The sequence below is a fragment of the Mustela nivalis genome (genome assembly GCF_964662115.1).
Source record: "Mustela nivalis genome assembly, chromosome: 4".
Classification (NCBI taxonomy): domain Eukaryota; kingdom Metazoa; phylum Chordata; class Mammalia; order Carnivora; family Mustelidae; genus Mustela; species Mustela nivalis.
The window spans coordinates 28683478-28702971 of NC_139023.1; the positions used below are offsets into that span (position 1 = coordinate 28683478).

The 19494-nt window shown below is 37.5% G+C and overlaps 1 long non-coding RNA gene across 3 annotated transcripts in view; it reads left to right on the forward strand.

The window, feature by feature from the left end:
- Positions 1 to 2016: 2016 nt before the first annotated feature.
- The window catches only part of LOC309863562, a 163318-nt gene continuing 145840 nt past the window's right edge, over positions 2017 to 19494 (forward strand). Inside the window, exon 1 of one of the 3 annotated variants that reach the window (XR_014311106.1) lies at positions 2017 to 2435. This is a non-coding gene — a long non-coding RNA (uncharacterized lncRNA). The remainder of the gene's footprint in view (positions 2436 to 19494) is intronic. The other 2 variants (XR_014311107.1, XR_014311108.1) reach the window with 2 other exon arrangements.

Consider the following 19494-nt stretch of genomic DNA (forward strand, 5'->3'; position numbering starts at 1 on the left):
ATCTGCTACTACTGTAAATATTATTCATTAGCACTTAAAGGATTATATTTAAAATAAAACTATTCACAGTTTAACAGGAATTTAAATTGGATAGAGTCTAAGGTCATAGTAAAAAATAAAAAAAAAATTCTTATTTAATTAAGAAACTATGGAATAACTATATCCTTGAAATTAGCTGTGTTGTATATATAATTCATAAATGCAACCAACTGCAATTGATGTTGAAACTATAGTAATGAAAATTCAAATGAAACAAGATGGGATCAGGAGGGAGACAAACCATAAGTGACTCTTAATCTCACAAAACAAACAGGGTTGCTGGGGGGATGGGGGTCGGGAGAGGATGGTGAGGTTATGGACATTGGGGAGGGTATGTGCTATGGTGAGTGCTGTGAAGTGTGTAAACCTGTTGATTCACAGATCTGTACCCCTGGGGCTAATAATACATTATATGTTATAAAAAAATTTAAAAAATAATGAAAATTCATAAAATTGTTATATATAACAGTTTGATAAATCAAAAAAATATATTGTTATATATAACAGTTTGATAAATCAAAATCTTTTTTTTTAAAGATTTTATTTATTTATTTGACAGACAGAGATCACAAGTAGGCAGAGAGTCAGGCAGAGAGAGAGAGGAGGAAGCAGGCCCTCCGCAGAGCAGAGAGCCCAATGTGGGGCTTGATCCGAGGAACCTGGGATCATGACCCGAGCTGAAGGCAGAGGCTTTAACCCACTGAGCCACCCAGGTGCCCCCCAAAATGCAACTTTTTAGTGATAAAACCAGAATTGAGTACCAACAACAACAAAACAATCTTCTCAAACATGCGTTTTCTCTCTTCATTGCTCCTAAGTAGAATTGGGAAAGTATTATTTTTTTAAAAAAATACATTTTGTAAATAAATTTAAATGGTCTACAAAGATACTGAACTTTTTATAAGCAAAATTTAGAAAATGTTTCATTGTGTTAAAAATCATTCAGAAATTTTTAATCAAACAATTCAAAAAATCTTATGCTGATAAAATTCAGATTTCAAGGCTTTTGCAGATTAAATAGTTATTTTAAAAAATGTGCAACAAAGAAAGACACTTAAATTCATCCCTACAAAATCAAGGAATAACCTTAACAAATTCAGTTGGACTTTTGATAATTAATGTAAGATTTAACCTTGAAATTCTGAAATTATACCTTAAAATATTTTAACCCATACAAAAATTTTTTGATATATCTCCCAATATAATTGAATAAATTTACATTTATAGAGAAATAAAATTAAATTTAAAAGACTTCTAATTTACATCACCTAAATTTGACAAAACCATCAAAAGAATCATAAATAACAGAAAACTTATTTGATGAAGCTTGTGTAAAATATTTGCTGAAGACTGGTGCTCTGAATAGAGGCAAAAATGACAGTACTTGTGAAAATATTTGGGCTGAGAAATTTATACATCAGTATGAAAAAGTAGAAGTGATATTTTCTGTTTAATTTCTTAGCTTATTTTATTAATATAAAATGGAATCTACAGAGAAGAGCAAATTGAAGGTGTCAAAATTTCCCATGTATCAAACATAAAGTACATATTTGAAAAAACAATAAAAAATGAAAAACAACAATGCCATATTAAAAAAGTAGTCTTCAGAAAAATATTAGTGACCCAGTATTATAGACAATTAAAGCTGAAACTCTAAAGTACATTAATATGTGCCAAGAATTATCATTCCATTATTTTTATATTAATACAAAGGCATTTTTAAAGTTTTTGCTTCAATGTACTTATTTTTTAATTTTTAGAAGTAATCTAATTTTACGAAATGATTTTTGAATTGTGCTCTAAGTCCACCAATACAAAATTTATAACTTTAATTAATTTTATTTTCTCCTAGTTGCCTAGTTTGGACAATGTATTCTATGGTTACCATGTAATGTATTGTCCACACATACGGTTGGCATCTTGAGGAGGTGAGATACACAATAGAATTGTAGATTGCTTTGGGTTTACATACAACTCAAGTCCCGTTGTGACCAACTGTGATGAAGATGCGACTAGCCAGTGAGCTTGCCAAAAGATTGCTGTGACCTGGAAGTTAAAGATCTCTACATGAGCGATTACATTACATTGAGGGGTGGGAACACCTAACTCCCAAAACCGTTTCCTCCACTATGGAGTGACATATACAAGAAGAACGCGCCTAATGATTCTGTCTCTTCTTCCGGTGGTGGTGGCAATCAGTGATGTGATTGGTTGATTTGGAAAGCGAGCGTTGGCTTTGTGACCCGCCCCTTCCTTTTCTCTTAGGGAAGAGTTGCCCAGAGGACGTGCCCACTTAGCTCCGCCCCTCCAAGCTGTACGTTGCTGGGACGGGTTCTCCTGTGCGCGGTCGTCCGTTGGGTGCCATCTGTGGCGTCGTCGGTCAGTCTAAGGCTGAGGTAAGCCACGATCTTCAGTATTTTCTTTAGCAGTGATATAGGGATGTTTTGGTTTGCGTGCCGCTTCGCTCTTATTTCTCTCAGGGTAAAAGATGTTATGAGTCGGACTCTCCTCACATCCCAACACCCGGGGAATAGGGTGGGAGTAAAGAAAAAGTGAGAAAGAGGAATTCTGTGTTGTGGAGTGTGGAGAAGGCTCCATGTGGCCATGCTCCTGGCATGGCTTTAGTGGGAGATGTTGAGTTGGATGATGTTGGGCGAGGCACTAACCACGTTATTGTCGGTAGTGGTGGATTGTTACAGCCTACGGCCGTTTTTCCACGGGAGGGTGGCCGGTTTTATAACCTTTAGAAGCCTTTTGTACGGAGGCAAGTGCGCATGCTTTCGGCAGTCAGCAAAGACACGCAGCCTTTGGGGGACTCAGACTAGCAGTGCTGAGACATCCTTATGAAAGAGTCCTTGTCAAACAGTTGCTACTGCTTGACGTTCAATTCTGAACACACAATTTTTTTCTAAGTAGCCTTGTCCGAGACAAAGTTTCGGTTATAAAGCAAGTGTTTTCAAGTACCAGCCTTTTTTGAGGCGTCATCGTTTCGACTATATCCAGCCCTGCCTGCTGGAAATACTGAGTGCCAGGCCTAGGCTGGTGGCCTAGAAGTTTCTTCGTCGATCCACTGTTACGTTGTTGGTTTTCCCCCCCTTCCGCTTCAGAGTCAAGGGAAGGAGTGTGAGAAGGACCGATCTAGGGGTCATATGACTTGTCTATAGGTTTAAAAGTTGCTCTTAATTTTTGATGTCAGGTGGCTCTGAATTTGATAATTCTGTATGGTCTGCCAGTGATTTTTGGTTGCTGAGATTCAAACTCATAGTAGGAGGTTGATGGATATTAAATTAAAGAAGGATTGGGGCCCTTTCTGTAAAGAGCATATACCTTCATAAATTGAGAATGAAAACAAGTTAATAAAATATTGCAAAACCAGTGGCTTAGAAAACAAACAAACAAAAAAGGCTTGTTCTTGGAATGCTCTGGCTCTAATCATTGATCTTGCTTTGAAGTTTAAGGTGTTAGGGTAGTTTAAAACTTGTGCTTCAGGTTCATACAGAGTTACGGAAGCCTGGAAACAAAAGAAAAAAAAATTTGCTGGAGGCAATAAAACTGTTTTAGAAAAGAGCTAGAGAAACTAGGGGACGAACTTGACAAAGGTGACAGAAAATAATTCGAAGTTCAGGTAGACATCTGTGAGAGAGAAATGAGAATTCAAGGGGATCTAAATTCTCTTCAACAGAGTATTGGAAAAGGGATAGGTGTTCAGTTATTACATTGACAGAAGGGCCTAGGTCTAAAATTAATTAAAAAGAGAAGGAGGTAGGATCTCAAATGGAATGATTCCTTCAGAAACTAATGAGAGGTCACAGATAAGGGGTGATATAAAAGGCATTAGAAGAGCATCTTAGAAATTGGGAAAGACTAAAGATCTGTAGAATACACAAAGTATTATTAGGTGATTTTTAAAAAAAATGTTCATTTATTTATTTTAGAGAGAGAGGGTGCTTGCATGCCAGTGTGTTGGGGTGGGGGCCAAGGGAGAGGGATAGAATCCTCAAGCAGACTCCTGGCGGAGCATGGAGCCCAACCCAGGGGCTTGATTCCATGACCCTGAGATCATGACCTGACCTGAAATTAGAGGAGTTGGGTGCTTACCCGAGTCAGTCACCCCCGAGGCCCTCACTAGTTGACTTTTGAGGTAATACAGTAACTGTAGGTTTGTATATAGAAGTATAGTTTGTGCTTAGAAGGAACATGCCCTAGAATTTGGACTCAAGTCAAGACTCAGCAAAATTGGGCATACGGAAAGGAGCCAGGCAAAAGGATAACTTGGGTCAAGCTTTGATGGGCTTGATGCTTGTCTGATGGGAGAAAAGTTCCTGTGTGGAATTATGCATCCCAGGGGAATAGAGGAGAAAAACAATTTTTTTTTTTTTTTTAAGGAGTAGATGCTTTAAGTAAACTCATAATCAAGTGATTTCATTATTATTGATAGAGATGATTCTGGAATTTAAGAAATAGAGGAATATTTTAGGAAAAAAAAAAACCCTAATGTCCAAAAGAGATAAAAAAGGAAGGCAAGTACTCAGTTCTAGCAATCAACAATAATCCTCTGTGTTTTGGAGAAGAGACCAAATTAATAATAAGTTAAGCAGTTAGACTTAACCTATTTAACTTTCTAACCAGATTAAATGGTTAAAAAATTAGAACTTGCTGAAAAGTGTAGAAGAGAAGAAAATAAAAACTAGAGGCAGGGTTCATTGCTACAGAAAAATAGATAGCAGAAAAAAATGCTATTCAAGGTCTGAACAATTCAGTGATGAAAGACAGTGCCTGGAGGAGCACATGGAAGAGGTATTAGTTCTTATTAGGCTTCTAGGGGCTCGGGCTTCAAGAAACATCAATTGCAGCTTCAGTTCAGGAATCTGAACTGAGAGTGATTTTCCAGCTGAGACAAATGGGATAAGAGAGAAACCCTCTCTTAAGATGCAGGCTTCACTAGCTTTGCAATTCCATAACAAGAGGTGGTGGAAAGAGCCACTCGTGGTATAGGATTGAGAATATCTGCTTCCAGAAGACAGTAGCCCCTATTTCACAAGATAGAGTCTTTTTCAGCAGCACCAGAGTGCCAGAAACGGGGCGTTAAAGGAGGGAATGGAGATGCAGAGGTTTTTAAAATATGTTGCAGAGGAAAATATTGTACTCCACATAAAATTTGGTGATTCTGGTTGTATGTTTTTAAACTTTTCTGGAAGGCAGGGATGTTTCAAGTGTCATTCTGTGAGAGAAGCAGCAGTATGCTAAGTGCATTTCGTTCCTAGATATGATGAATCTATAGTGTCAGAATTAATGTTTTAATAGAAATTTTCTGGAGTCTGCTACTCAAACTGACAAGCATCCTAGTGAAGCTGAAACTAACAGTATTTCGAGGTCCTTTATTCTTTTAGATACCATTCAATTCTGGTTTCTAAGAACAGGGTTTTGGGGAATAACTAATCTAAGATCTGAGAATGGCTTTTATTTAAACTTTGTGGGTGTGGGGCCAATTTTGTTAAGTTTGTATACTCATTTACTATTGTTTTTGAACCATAGATCCAAAACTCAAGAACTAATAGTTCAAAAACTGAAGTGATATTAAAAAAAACTGTACATTGACAAATCTTCTGTCTACTTCACGTTTAACAAATTTTACTTATTTTGTAGTACTTAATAATCGCCCAGTACTGTCCTATGTATTATGCAAATGATAACTCATTTATTTTCAGTATCAGACCTATTATGTAATAATTCCTATAATACCCATTTTATAGACAGGCCCAAAGAGGTTAATTGATTTGTAAGTGGCAGAGACCAGACCCAGGCAGTCTGGCTCAAGTTAGACTAGTTACATAAATGATTTAGTAGGTCCTATACTATATATGCCTCTTGTGTCATTTTTTAAAATGCAAATGAATGCAAATATGAATATATTTTCTTAATTTTTTCCATTTCTCTACAAAAGAAAGCAAACTTTATACACTGTCTGCACCTTGGTTAGTCTGTTTTGTTGTGTTGTGTTGTGTTTTTTTTATCTAACTGCATATTCTGGACATATTTTCATACCAGTATATAGAGAGCTTCTCATTCTTTTTGACAGCTGCATGGTATTAATAGTGTTATGTGAATGTGTCACAGTTAACTTAAACAGTCTCCTGTTGGTGGACACTTGGGTGACTTCCATTTTTCTGCAGTTAGAAATATTGTGGTAATAAACATATATATACTTGTCATTCTTGGCAGGTGTATCTGTAGTATAAATTCTTAGAAGTTGAACTGCTGAATCAAAGATATGAATGCATATGTAGTATTGTTTCTATATTGCCAAATTCCTTAAGTCTTCCCATTTCTCATTCTTCTTCATCATAGCCTCAAAAACAGAAATGTTTAGGTTTTTGCTAGTCTGATAGATGAAAAATGTTTTTTTAGTGTTGTTTTAATTTTTGTTTATTATTTACTAATAAGATATTCATCTTATTAGTTGAATATCTTTTTATTTGTTGAAGGGCTATTTGAATGTCTTTTTATGTGAATTGGCTTTCATGTTCTTTGCCCATTTTCTAGGGAGCTTTTAGTGTTTTATTTCTGTTAGATATCTTCATATTTATTTTATTTTGAATGCACACATGAGGTGCTTTGTATCACTGACAGATTTTCTTTAATAATAGAAGCACCACCTCCCTTACCTCTGGCCTTACCTTTGTGGTGACACAATGAGAGCTAGATCAGTTGTTCTACTCACTAGGTGAAGAATGTGAAAAAATAATTTTTCTCTGCTTATTATGGTTAGTGAGGCAGCTGTCTTTCTCCCTTCCTGAAAAAATCTCTTTGGAACATTATGGGCCTGATTCCTAACTATAACACTTTGGTCTGTAAGTTGTATCTCCCCAGAAGTCTGATAGCTCTGTATGTCTTACATCTAGAGATGTCTCTTAAGTTCTGAGTCTCATTCCTTCCTGAAATGTAAATACCTAGAAATAGTCTACCCAGTACTTTAACCCAGAACCAAGGTACCTATCCCCAAAGGTAGCCTTTTGTCTTTGGGGAAGTTAAGTTTTATTATCCTTTTGGATTAGAGCAGCTAGCACTCTAGTTTGGGGAAGAAATGGCTACATATTTATTCCTGTAATGTATGAAAATATTTTCTAGGTAACTTTAAATACATTTTCATGTTGCAGGAGGCTTGGACTTTTGATAGGAACAATACAAAATCCAGGAATGTTACATTTTCCTACACATAGATGATATAATTTTTTTTTATTTTTTAAAGGTTTTATTTATTTATTTGACAGACAGAGATCACAAGTAGGCAGAGACGCAGGCAGAGATAGAGGGGGAAGCAGGCTCCCTGCTGAACAGAGCGTCCGATGTGGGGCTCGATCCCAGGACCCCGAGATCATGACCTGAGCTGAAGGCAGAGGCTTTAACCCACTGAGATATAATTTTTATAATTTCTGCTGAATAAAACATTAATACTATATCTGGGGAATAGAAAATACTCCACAAATGATCCTTATTGTAATAATAATCATGCTTATTATTTTAAGATATTAAAAATGCCTATATCCATGTTACAGAAAGAATAAAATGGAAATTACTTTTATATTTATTTATTTCACTTTTGAAATGAATCTGTTTCTAAGATTTAGGTTGGATGGTGTCTGTCATGAGTCTTGAAATCTGCAGAGAGGAGTCTGCATTTTCCTCATGGAAGGCTATTTAGCTCACAAATTATTTACCTTCCTTGGTAAAAGAGTACTCCCCAACACGCATATGTATATGTACATATATTACATATACGTGTGTGCTTTGGGTTTCTGTTTTCTCCAGAGCTTTATAAAAATGGATTTCCTCTAAGTCTCTTCCTCTTAGAGGAAGTCTTTTAGACTTCCTCTACATCTTGGCATATAGACTTCATTCTCTACTAATAGCTAAACCTAGTAGTTGGGAGATAACTTATTTGCTGCCTTTTGTAACTCATCTTTTAGATTCTATTTGTAAGGATTCAGATTCCTTTAAATTTCTGTTTAAAACTATGATGGTTTTTCAAATATGGTACTATAATATCTATCTGGAAAGACAAAGCTACTTCAGATAAAATACAGTGTAGAATGTTGTGGCTCTGTAGTAGTTGAAAAAGAAGGATCAGTATAGGTTGAAGTATTGATAATATTTAGTGGAGGATACGGTACATGAGTTGGACCTTTTTATATGAAGTAAAGAAGATAATGTATCAGGTATGGAGACTAACATGAATTAAGGTTGTTTCTTGAATACATGTTAACTTTTTTCTTCTAGTGCCATACATCAATCAACAAGAAGCAATGGAACGACCCTTCTTCATGATTCTATAGGATAATTTTAAAGTACACTGTGATTCATTAGTTATGTCTGTAATTAGGGAACAGAAGGAGATATGCCACCAGCAATGAACCTATCAGGTTAGAACAAAGAGTTTAAGATAATATGCTATGGGCAATGTAGAATCATGACAGTTTTTAAACAGGAAAGCAGAAGAATGAGCAACAGTATTTTAGGAAAATTTGGTCATTGGTAAATTGAATGGAAAGAGATTTGTGTCAGGAAGACCAATTAGGGAAATACAGGAATAACCTAAGCAATTAATGATGAGAACATATAATTTAATTTTGGCCTTTGAAACAGAGAATTAGAAAGAAGGATCAACAGTTTTTCTAGACTTAATTTATGAATGGAAGGAATAGGTAATTTAGAGGTAGCTTCGGGATTTGGAAAAAAAAGAATATAAATTTGGAAAGGAAGGCAACAAATTATTTTTTATGCATATTTGGGTGTTGGCCAGTGACTATATCCAGAAGAAGAAAATCTCTATATAGACATTGAACATGTATTACTGGAATTCTAGTTACTAGATAAAGGTTTAGAATTCATCAGTCTAAAGATGATAGCTGTTACTAGAGTGAGTAAACCTTCTGGGTTATAAGTCTAAAGAGTAGATTTTAGAGAAATAGCTCAAAGAGAGTTAGGAAAACAGAGAGATGAGAACAGAGAACATAGCCAGTATAGTTAGGGAAGCTGAAGAAATAGCAGTGTCGAATTAAGTGGTGATGTATGCCAGTTACAGCCTAGCAATAACCAGGGTTTTGGCTTCACTGGCCCTTGTGGTTCTTCTTCTTTTTTTTTTTTTTCCTTTTTTAAAAAATTAATTTATTTTCAGCATAACAGTATTCATTAATTTTTCACCACACCCAGTGCTCCATGCAATCCATGCCCTCTATAATACCCACCACCTGGTACCCCAACCTCCCACCCCCCCCGCCACTTCAAACCCCTCAGATTGTTTTTCAGAGTCCATAGTCTCTCATGGTTCACCTCCCCTTTCAATTTACCCCAACTCCCTTCTCCTCTCTAACACCCCTTGTCCTCCTGATATTTGTTATGCTCCACAAATAAGTGAAACCATATGATAATTGACTCTCTCTGCTTGACTTGTTTCACTTAGCATAATCTCTTCCAGTCCCTTCCATGTTGCTACAAAAGTTGGGTATTTATTCTTTCTGATGGAGGCATGATATTCCATAGTGTATATGAACCACATTTTCCTTATCCATTCGTCCGTTGAAGGACATCTTGGCTCCTTCCACAGTTTGGTGACCGTGGCCATTGCTGCTATAAACATTGGGGTACAGATGGCCCTTCTTTTCACGACATCTGTATCTTTGGGGTAAATACCCAGGAGTGCAATTGTAGGGTCATAGGGAAGTTCTATTTTTAATTTCTTGAGGAATCTCCACACTGCTCTCCAAAGAGGCTGCACCAACTTGCATTCCCACCAACAGTGTAAGAGGGTTCCCCTTTCTCCACATCCCCTCCAACACATGTTGTTTCCTGTCTTGCTAATTTTGGCCATTCTAACTGGTGTAAGGTGATATCTCAATGTGGTTTTAATTTGAATCTCCCTGAGGGCTAGCGATCCATGCTCTTGGATCGGAAGAATAAACATTGTTAAAATGTCTATACTGCCTAGAGCAATCTATACTTTTAATGCCATTCCGATCAAAATTCCACCAGTATTTTTCAAAGAGCTAGAGCAAATAATCCAAAAATTTGTATGGAATCAGAAGAGACCCAGAATCGCTAAGGAAATGTTGAAAAACAAAAATAAAACTGGTGGCATCACGTTACCTGATTTCAAGCTTTACTACAAAGCTGTGATCACCAAGACAGCATGGTACTGGCATAAAAACAGACACATAGACCAGTGGAACAGAGTAGAGAGCCCAGATATGGACCCTCAATCTATGGTCAACAGGAAAAATATACAGTGGAAAAAAGACAGTCTCTTCAATAAATGGTGCTGGGAAAACTGGGCAGCTATATGTAGAAGAATGAAACTCGACCATTCTCTTACACCGTACACAAAGATAAACTCAAAATGGATAAAAGAACTCAATGTGAGACAGGAATCCATTAGAATCCTAGAGGAGAACATAGGCAGTAATCTCTTCGATATCAGCCACAGCAACTTCTTTCAAGATATGTCTCCAAAGGCAAAGGAAACAAAAGCGAAAATAAACTTTTGGGACTTCCATCAAGATCAAAAGCTTCTGCACAGCAAAGGAAACAGTCAAAAAAACAAAGAGGCAACCCATGGAATGGGAGAAGATATTTGCAAATGACAGTACAGACAAAAGGTTGATATCCAGGATCTGTAAAGAATTCCTCAAACTCAACACACACAAAACAGACAATCATATCAAAAAATGGGCAGAAGATATGGACAGACACTTCTCCAATGAAGACATACAAATGGCTATCAGACACATGAAAAAATGTTCATCATCGCTAGCCCTTGTGGTTCTTATTATGGTTGCAAGATGCTCTCTGCCGTAACCATCAGGAAGCTTTGGAAAAAGGTTTATTACTTACAAGTCTTGTAAAATGCGTGGCACACTTGGGGCTGCACAGCAAGGTCAGGTTGGGGGAGGCGAAGGAGGGAAAGTAGAAGGAAGGGAAGGAAGAAGATAGCTTGGGACTAGGGTTCTGCTTTTATTGGGATTGAGGGTGGGGGTTATAGGTTGGAGCTGCTTGTCAGTGAATTTACAATATATGAGTGGGAATTAAAGTGCAGGAAGAGAAAAACCAAGCATCCCTAATAAACAGTTACTGACATCAGCTCAGATCTCTGAAACGAAGAACCCTAGGGCATGGTCTGGCTCTTTATCTACTTTTGTGGCTGACAGTGTGTTTGCTCGAAATCATCTTCGTAGGGGATGGTTCTTTGAAGCCTGTACCTCAGTAATCAGAACTTAAGTCAGGCACTTGAATTACAAAAAATAAAAAGCCCAACTGTCAGGGCTTTATACAACATGTTAGCTATATCAAATTTTGATGTGAGGTAAAAGAAAATGAGGTCTGAGACATCCTCATTCATCTCTTCGTTTAAAGTATTATCCAGGATGGGGTGGGGTGTGAAATCGGGAAGCTCGAACTCTTATATCTATGTAAATTTGCACATTAAACCCCTATCACCCATTATTGCAGAGTGATTTGTCAGATAAATTGTGAATAAACTATTAAGTTTGAGCAGTGGAGGGGGTTAGGAGTGTGTGGTGATGGGAGAGCAGTGCTGAGTTGGCAGCCATAGGATTTATCCTTGAGAAGACAGAGTACTTGAGAAGGGACAAAAATGGGCTGGTTCCTAAATTATGTCTTCTGCTACTGCAGACAGTTACTACTCTGTTTCTTAGCAGAAGCACAGCTGATGTTTGTTTAGTGGGGATCAAATAAAAGTAACACCAAGCTTTTCCTAAATGGGAGGGTGAATGCTCAGCCTTCTGTTACAGACACCAACTGAGATGGCATTGGATTGATAGTGTTAACGAGGATGAAAATGAGAAGAAATATGGAGAGATATTAATTCCTTTTCTTACTAAAGACTTGAAATAAGAGTTGGTGGTAGGGGAAGTCAGGGGATAAGGAAGTTGGAACCTTAATTTTTTTTTTAAATTTTATTTATATATTTGACAGAAAGAGAGAGATAAGTAGGCAGAGAGGTAGGCAGGGGTGGTGAGGGGAGCAGGCTCCCTGCTGAGCAGAGAGCCCAATGCTGGGCTTGATCTCAGGATCCTGAAACCATGACCTGAGCCAAAGGAAGAGGCTTAACACACTGAGCCACACAGGCACCCTGGAACCTTAATTTTACAAAGGAGCTAGCAGTTCATGGTGGGGCCCACAGTCTGAGCGACCCTGTATTTCCAGACACTTGGCCCTGTCTTGACCCTGTTTGTTTCTGGTTCTGTTGTCTGTGCCCCTGGGGTGAAGCTAAGGACAAAGAACAATTGGGAAGCCAGCTATGACCTACAAAAATAAGCCTTCAGTTGTCATTTCAATGGGTGTACCATTTCACCTTAATTTAATTTTCCTACCTCTAAGAATATATCTTGTTTTGTAAGTTCGCAAGCTGACACATCATCCAGAGGGACTATTTATTTTCCCTTATATTCTTCACACAAAGGCTGAGATTATTCTTGCAATAGTAATCAAGAGCTTCTGTCTTTGGTTTGCAAAGAAAATGCATTCAACTGTACTTGAAAGAGAAAATTGAAATTTGGCTGCAAATGATAAAGCACTTTCAGTTCTTTCAATTCTGTCTGTTCATATCAGCTGAGCTGCATTAATAATAGCAAAAAGGTGCCTGTTGCTTGCTATTGGCAAAAAATACAGTGTTCAATTGCCCTAACTGTGTATTAGGTGTGTTGAAGTTTACTCCTATTATAGAACCTTGCGCTTTTAGTCCATTTTTTTCTTTGTCAGTGCTAGCATGGTACGAAATGAATTAGGAAAATATTCCCCAGAGGATGCTTTTTCCACCAGCTTTAATAGTGGAGCTACTGTGAATCTTCCAAAAAAAAAAAAAAAAATCAAATCTCAAGTATAATTGGCTTGTCTATCTGCCTGTTGTAACCTTTTTACATTACGGGTGTAATTGTTTTGGAAATAATCTTGTAGCCCTATTAGTATATTAAATGCTAGCTTCAATTATTTATTTTATTAATTAGGGACATAAGTCATGAAATTGCTACTGGATACATTTACCAGTAGCACAATCACCACAATAATACAAGGCATCCAAAAATAAAAGTAGGTTGGTGCCTCTGAGATAGATTTCCATAAACAAAGGGTATACATTTTTTCTTTTTCTCAATCAGACAGTCACATGGGCATGCCAATTGTGAGACCATAGTCAAATTTTAGAAATGCAAGGGTAAGGACAAAATAAAAGTTTATACTGTTGTAGACTTGATGAGTAGTTCTTTTAGCCAGCCCTATAACATGAGACTAATAGCACACATCTAGGCAAAATTGTGAAGTGGGAGCAGGTTATCTTTAGGTACTTCTAGCCTCTTTTATATGCCTAATAATATCCTTATCTCCAAAATCCTCATTGATTTTCTTTCCTTTTCAAAATTACTTATTTTCAAGAGAAGATGAAATTCATTTGCACTGAGGTTTAAATGATGAAGGTGGTAATGGTACTATATAGAAAGAACTCTTTGAGCCCAAACAGCCCTAGCTTCAAAGTCCACATATAATCGTTTTCCAGCTATGAGATTTTAATGAATACATTTTACCTCAGGGAACTGACGGTTTGGTGCAGACTGGGGTATATACAATTTGGGGGACCCTTTATAAACAAAGCTATGTGTGTATAGATTGAGGTAAGAAAATAAATATTTATAATTACACATTGAAAATGATGAACACAACAAAATTTAGAAAAATAAATTTAGCCATTCCCCAAACTTATTTACCCATGAAAAACTTATTTCTGGTACAACAATAAAATCTTACCATAAAAGATATTGGTCTGGGGATATGGTAATCTGTTTTGGTCCTTATTTTCTGAAGATGTGGGGGAAACTCTGATTTCTATCTTCTTCTTACGAGTCATTTTTTCAAAACTAGATGTGAGGACGAAGGCCAGGGTTTGGGGTGAAGGAGTCAGGCACCATTCAGTAAATCACCTCTTTAAGTGCACTGAGCTCTATCTTCCATACAAACTGATGGCAGGTCCCCCACATAACTCATATACAACGAATGCATGCCCTTGTGTGCTTCAGTTTCTCTATCCTGGCCAAGCCAGTATATACTTATTATAAGATGCATCATAAATTCCATCGCGAAATAAAGATACATGATACTGATTTAAAAGGTGTACACTTGTATTGTCTACCTATATTAACTCATGTGACATTCCTAATAGATTTGTCCCACTAACATTGTCAATACGATCAGTGAAGTCTGATAAAGAACAGTTGTGATACTGCTCTTTTTAGTCTATACTATAATCTGTAACAGTAATACCAGTAATCCCTGCAGTCAGTACTAAAGTTAGGAAGACTCACAAGCTACTGGAGTTAGCAAGAAAGAATCTGATTATCCTAGGAGGAAAGGTGCTTTTTCTTGACATTGATGTGTTTAGTAGGCTGTTCTTGGGAACCTTTGGGTTGTACTCGATTATAGTCCTTAGTATTTGCCTCTCCTGAATGATGTCCAACAATAGCTAAAAATAAATTTAACTGAATAGGGTGAAAGAGTAAGGAAATAAACAAATACAGAAGAGGTCCTTTGCACAGAGCTGGAACAAAAGAGACCTGCTTACATGTGAGACTCATTTTATCTTCACTGCATCATAATAACATGCCTGCAACTTAATTTTGTATTACCATGCTCACAATCAAACTCAGCTTTCAGGATGTGTGACTGAAAAATCTCTGGTCTCTCTAGCTTCTACTTAATCCAGGGTCATTTGCTAGTGACACAGACTGGAGAAGAAGGGGAAGAAGCAAGAGGGCTAAACAAATGAACCTGTAATGGGATGGCATGATACTTACTAGTCTACTACGTATATTTGAAAGGAATGGGACAACTTAAATTGGCTATAAGCTAATGTCTTTCTTGCTGTACTCTGAGATCATAGACAAGACAACAAAAATTCACATAGTTGTAGTATTCACAGTGCATTCTCTTAAATAATTTTCTTCAGTTGGGTTTGAAGACATCTTTTTTGTGAAGTCTCTGTCTTATTGCTGCTGCCTTTCAGTCCTCTCTTGTTCTGACTCTAAATGTTGAAGTACCCCAGGACTCTGACTCTGAATATTTCCTTTTCTTCAGATACATTCACTTTCTAGGTGGTCTTTGAATTACCATCCTTAAATTAAAGTTTCCCCAGGTTCTGTGACCTGAGTCTTTCCCCTGAACTTCAGACCCATATCTGTGGCCTAAACCTGACATATCCAGGCTTGAATTCTGGATTTTTCTATACCAGATCTGTTTCTAACACAGTGTATCTCTTCGAGTAAATGGTAACAGGTCAAACATTTTGTTGTCACCCTCCTTTCATATCCCATGTCAGCAAAACTGTTGCTTCTACACTTTGAAATTTATTCGGAATCTGACTAAGTCTGTCCATTTCTGTTGTCATCAGCTTTCATTCAAGCCATCCTCATTTCTAGCCTGGACTGTTACTTTGTCCTTCTACCCCTTGTGTCTATTCTTGTTCCCATTTAGCTATACTTCACACATGGTAGAAAGGACCCATTTAAAGTGTAAAAATGCAGTTACCCTCTGAATAAAATCCTCTAATGATTTCCCATCACACTCAATAAAATAAAAAATCCTCACTGTAGCCTAAAGGCCTTATATTATCTGATTCCAGACTAACTGCTTTCTATCCCTAGTCACTATTCTCCAGCTGTTCTGCCTTCAGCACTGGAAGGACTCCATTTCAGTGTTCAAACTACTGTTCCCTCTGTCCATAGTGATCTTTATTCAAATGTTCATATGATTTACTGTTGAACTTCTTTAAGTTTCTGTGTAAGTGTCAGTTTGTCAGAGAAAACTTCACTGCCTATCTTCTTCAAAGTATCACCCTTCTTCATTTTTCTTTATCTCTTGGTTTATTGCCTCTATCTCCAAGTAGAATATAAGCGACATGGGACATGACATGGTCCGATTTTTCTTCTTTTATATTCCCAGAGCCTAAAATGACTTGGCATGGGGTAGTCATTGAGTAAATGAATGAATAAATAAGGCATCATTAATGTTCTATGGTCTCCATTTGCTTTAGAGCAGCAGCCTTCTGTTGGGATAGGTACAGGGAGTATATCCATGGTCAGGTTCATTTTAGTTTCAAGCCTGTTGCCAGACCCAGCTTTTAGCAGCTAATCTGTACTAGAATAAAAGCGATGTCCCTGTGATTATGAAAATAGGAAGGCCTAGACATAGGCTGCTTTTCTACTCAAACATATCACACTAACATAAAGCTTCAGGATTCATTCCGCATTCTGTGTAGTGTGGGGGCTTAAGTCTGCTGTCCTCCTGCCTTCAGCTAGATCATTATTTCTAGAGCTGAGCTCAGCTGACTGTGCACGTTAGAGGTTTTCATGCTTAGGTGAATTTCCTAGCATTGATGCTGCTGGCATTTTTTTCTTTGTATTAGTCATTTTTTCTATTAACATGTACTAGATTAATGAGGAAATATTGGAAAAACAACAGTTGCAGAAAAAAGCAGAAAAATAGTTTTTTAAAATTTTACTCCTCAGAAACATCCATTATTAACATTATGATACCAACTTTATTTTAGTGTGGTGTATGCGTATGTGCTTACACAGTTGGGGTAAGCCAGTGATACTTATTGAGTAGTATTTATGTTTAGAGACCTTTGTTCCTGTCCTAAATACCTTAATAAAGAAAGATGAGGGGATTTGACTTTTTGTCCTCATTAACTACTCCCTAGAAGGCCTTGTTTTCACATAAAATTAGACTTCACTCTGTGGTACCATTACCTTGTACTTGAATGTACGTTTGTCCTTTAGTCTCTCTGTCTCTCTCCCATACACACACACACACACACACATACACACATACACACGCACACACACGCACACACAGTACCTAGCCTGCTTGGATGCATCATATCTACATTGGAAAACAGAATTCAGTCAGTAAAGCAAGAGAATTAAAGTATCTGTAAGTTTCACTTACTTAAAGAAGAGTGACGTAGTATTATGGTGTTGGGTCTGGTGAATATGGGGAAGAATTCAAAGCTAAGACCGTGTGTGACAGAGCACAAATCTGGGTAGCAAGTGGCAGTCTCTTTCAGAACCACACTTTTTATCCAAGGCCAGACCTAACAAGGAAGATAAGTCCTAGCCAAAGAGAAGGTAGATAATAAGCATAGTTGGTGATGCAAATAGGGGGAATTTTTATAAGGATGGTTTAACTAACTAGTTCTACCAAAGCGCTTTTCTCCTGGGTTTCTTGAACTAACTAATACTTGATCATTATGGGAACACTAGAAAGTACAGTATCTGCCCACTTACTGTAAAAAAAAATCCTGTTGGTGCTTGCTTTATGGTATTGGTGGTACCGAGGGAGAGGGGCTGGGGGAAGAAATAGAATTGAAAATTGAAGGAAGTATAAACAAGAGATGAATAGGGATGATCTATTTCTACAGTTTAATATTTCAAGAAGAAATGTAGTAATGTGTCCTCTTTAGAAATATAATAACCTGTCCATCACTGTGACTTGACTTATTATGTATTTTTGTGATTTGAAACATACCTATTATTTAAAAATAATATTTAAATTCTTACATTGGCATTAACAAGCTGGAAATAGACCAGGATTCAAATGTGGCTTGTTTCCAGTCAGGAAATGACACGTGTTGGCAAGGATGCAGTGAAAGGGAAACCCTCCTACACTGTTAGTGAGAATGCAAGCTGGTGCAGCCACTCTGGAAAACAGTATGGAGGTTCCTCAAAAAGTTGAAATAGAGCTACCCTATGGCACAGAAAATACCCAATTACTGGGTCTGATCACTACATTTGTGATCAGAAGGGGCAGATGCACCTGAATGTTTATAGCAGCAATGTCCACAATAACCAAACTATGGAAAGAGCCCAGATGTCCATCGACAGATGAATGGATAAAGAAGAGGTGGCAGATATATACAATGGAATATTACTCAGCCATCAAAAAATGAAATCTTGCCATTTGTGATGATATGGATGGAACCAGAGGGTATTATGTTAAGCGAAATTAGTCAGTCAGAGAAAGACAATTATCATATGATCTCACTGATATGAGGAATTTGAGAAAAAAGACAAAGCATCATAGGTGAAGGGAGGGAAAAATGAAACAAGACAAAACCAAAGATGGAGACAAACCATAAGAAACTCTTAATCTCAGGAAACAAAACTGAGGGTTGCTCGAGTGGAGGGGGGCAGGAGGGGTGGGATGGCTGGGTGATGGACATTGGGGAGGGGATGTGCTATGGTGAGCGCTGTGAATTGTGTAAGACTGATGATTCACAGACCTGTACCCCTGAAACAAGTAATACATTCTGTGTTAATTAAAAAAACATAATGTGGCTTGTTTCCTGTAACTCTAAAGGAATTCATTGAAGTTTGGTGAGATGCAGTGTCTGTTACCTGAAGGCACCCCTCTGAGAACCAAAGTCTTTGTCTCAAATCGAAGCACTAAATTCTGGTGGCACCTTCTAAGGGACATCACTTTGCTACTCCCGTGGTGCTCCTAATGCACAGTACTCAGCATGTGAGTTATTGCTTATCAGGGAAGTTCTGAGAGTCACTGTGAAATGTTGTTTTCCAGATGTTTGAATCATTAAGTGTAGTGTCAGCACAGCGAGCAGGCCTTCCACTCTGAGCATCCGTGCCTTCAGCAGGGGTTGGCAGCCTACTGGCTCTGGCCTGATAAATAGCTACTGGTAGGAGTGAGAATTGTCCAGGAGGTGGCAGAGGAATCCCGGCCTAGGCCAAGTCCTGCCTTTATTTTCACTCGCCAAGCCGCCTGCAGGGTGCAGTCTCCTAATTCTCTGGGAATGAGGCAATTGGGAAAGACTGCATTCCTACTTGGTATGAATTATCAGATAAAGCTTCATTGCCTTATACTTTATGGGATATTTACTTTGTAAAGTTTTCCGTAAGTGATCTTAGAGGAAACTTTTGAGTCCTAGATAGTAGATTGTGTGCAGATGAAGGATATAAGGCAGGCTTTCATGGTTTTCACATATGTCAAACCAGCTAGGACTAGAAGGAAGTTTTCCATCTTAAATGCATCTATCTGCTTTTTGTTTGGTTGGCTTTTGTTTGTTTTGTTAAAACCCTTGGGCTAGGCAACGTAATATGTCTGGAAAATCATTGGAAGATGTGTCTCCTAAAATGTTTCTCAGGAAAAAAAAAATGAACAAGCTGAAGCAGGATGATTAAGAAGAGACGGGATTCATTCCTTGCCTCCTTCTTTCTTTTTTTCTCTTCCTTCCTTTCAGTTGGATTTGTATGAAGTCCTTCTAGATGTGGGGCACACTGAATGGTTCCTGCCTCCTATTAGAATCATACCGCTAATTGTTAAAAAAAAATTGTTTTCATGTTGCTGAGATTTCTGCCTAGAGTATAAAATACCTGTTTGTGA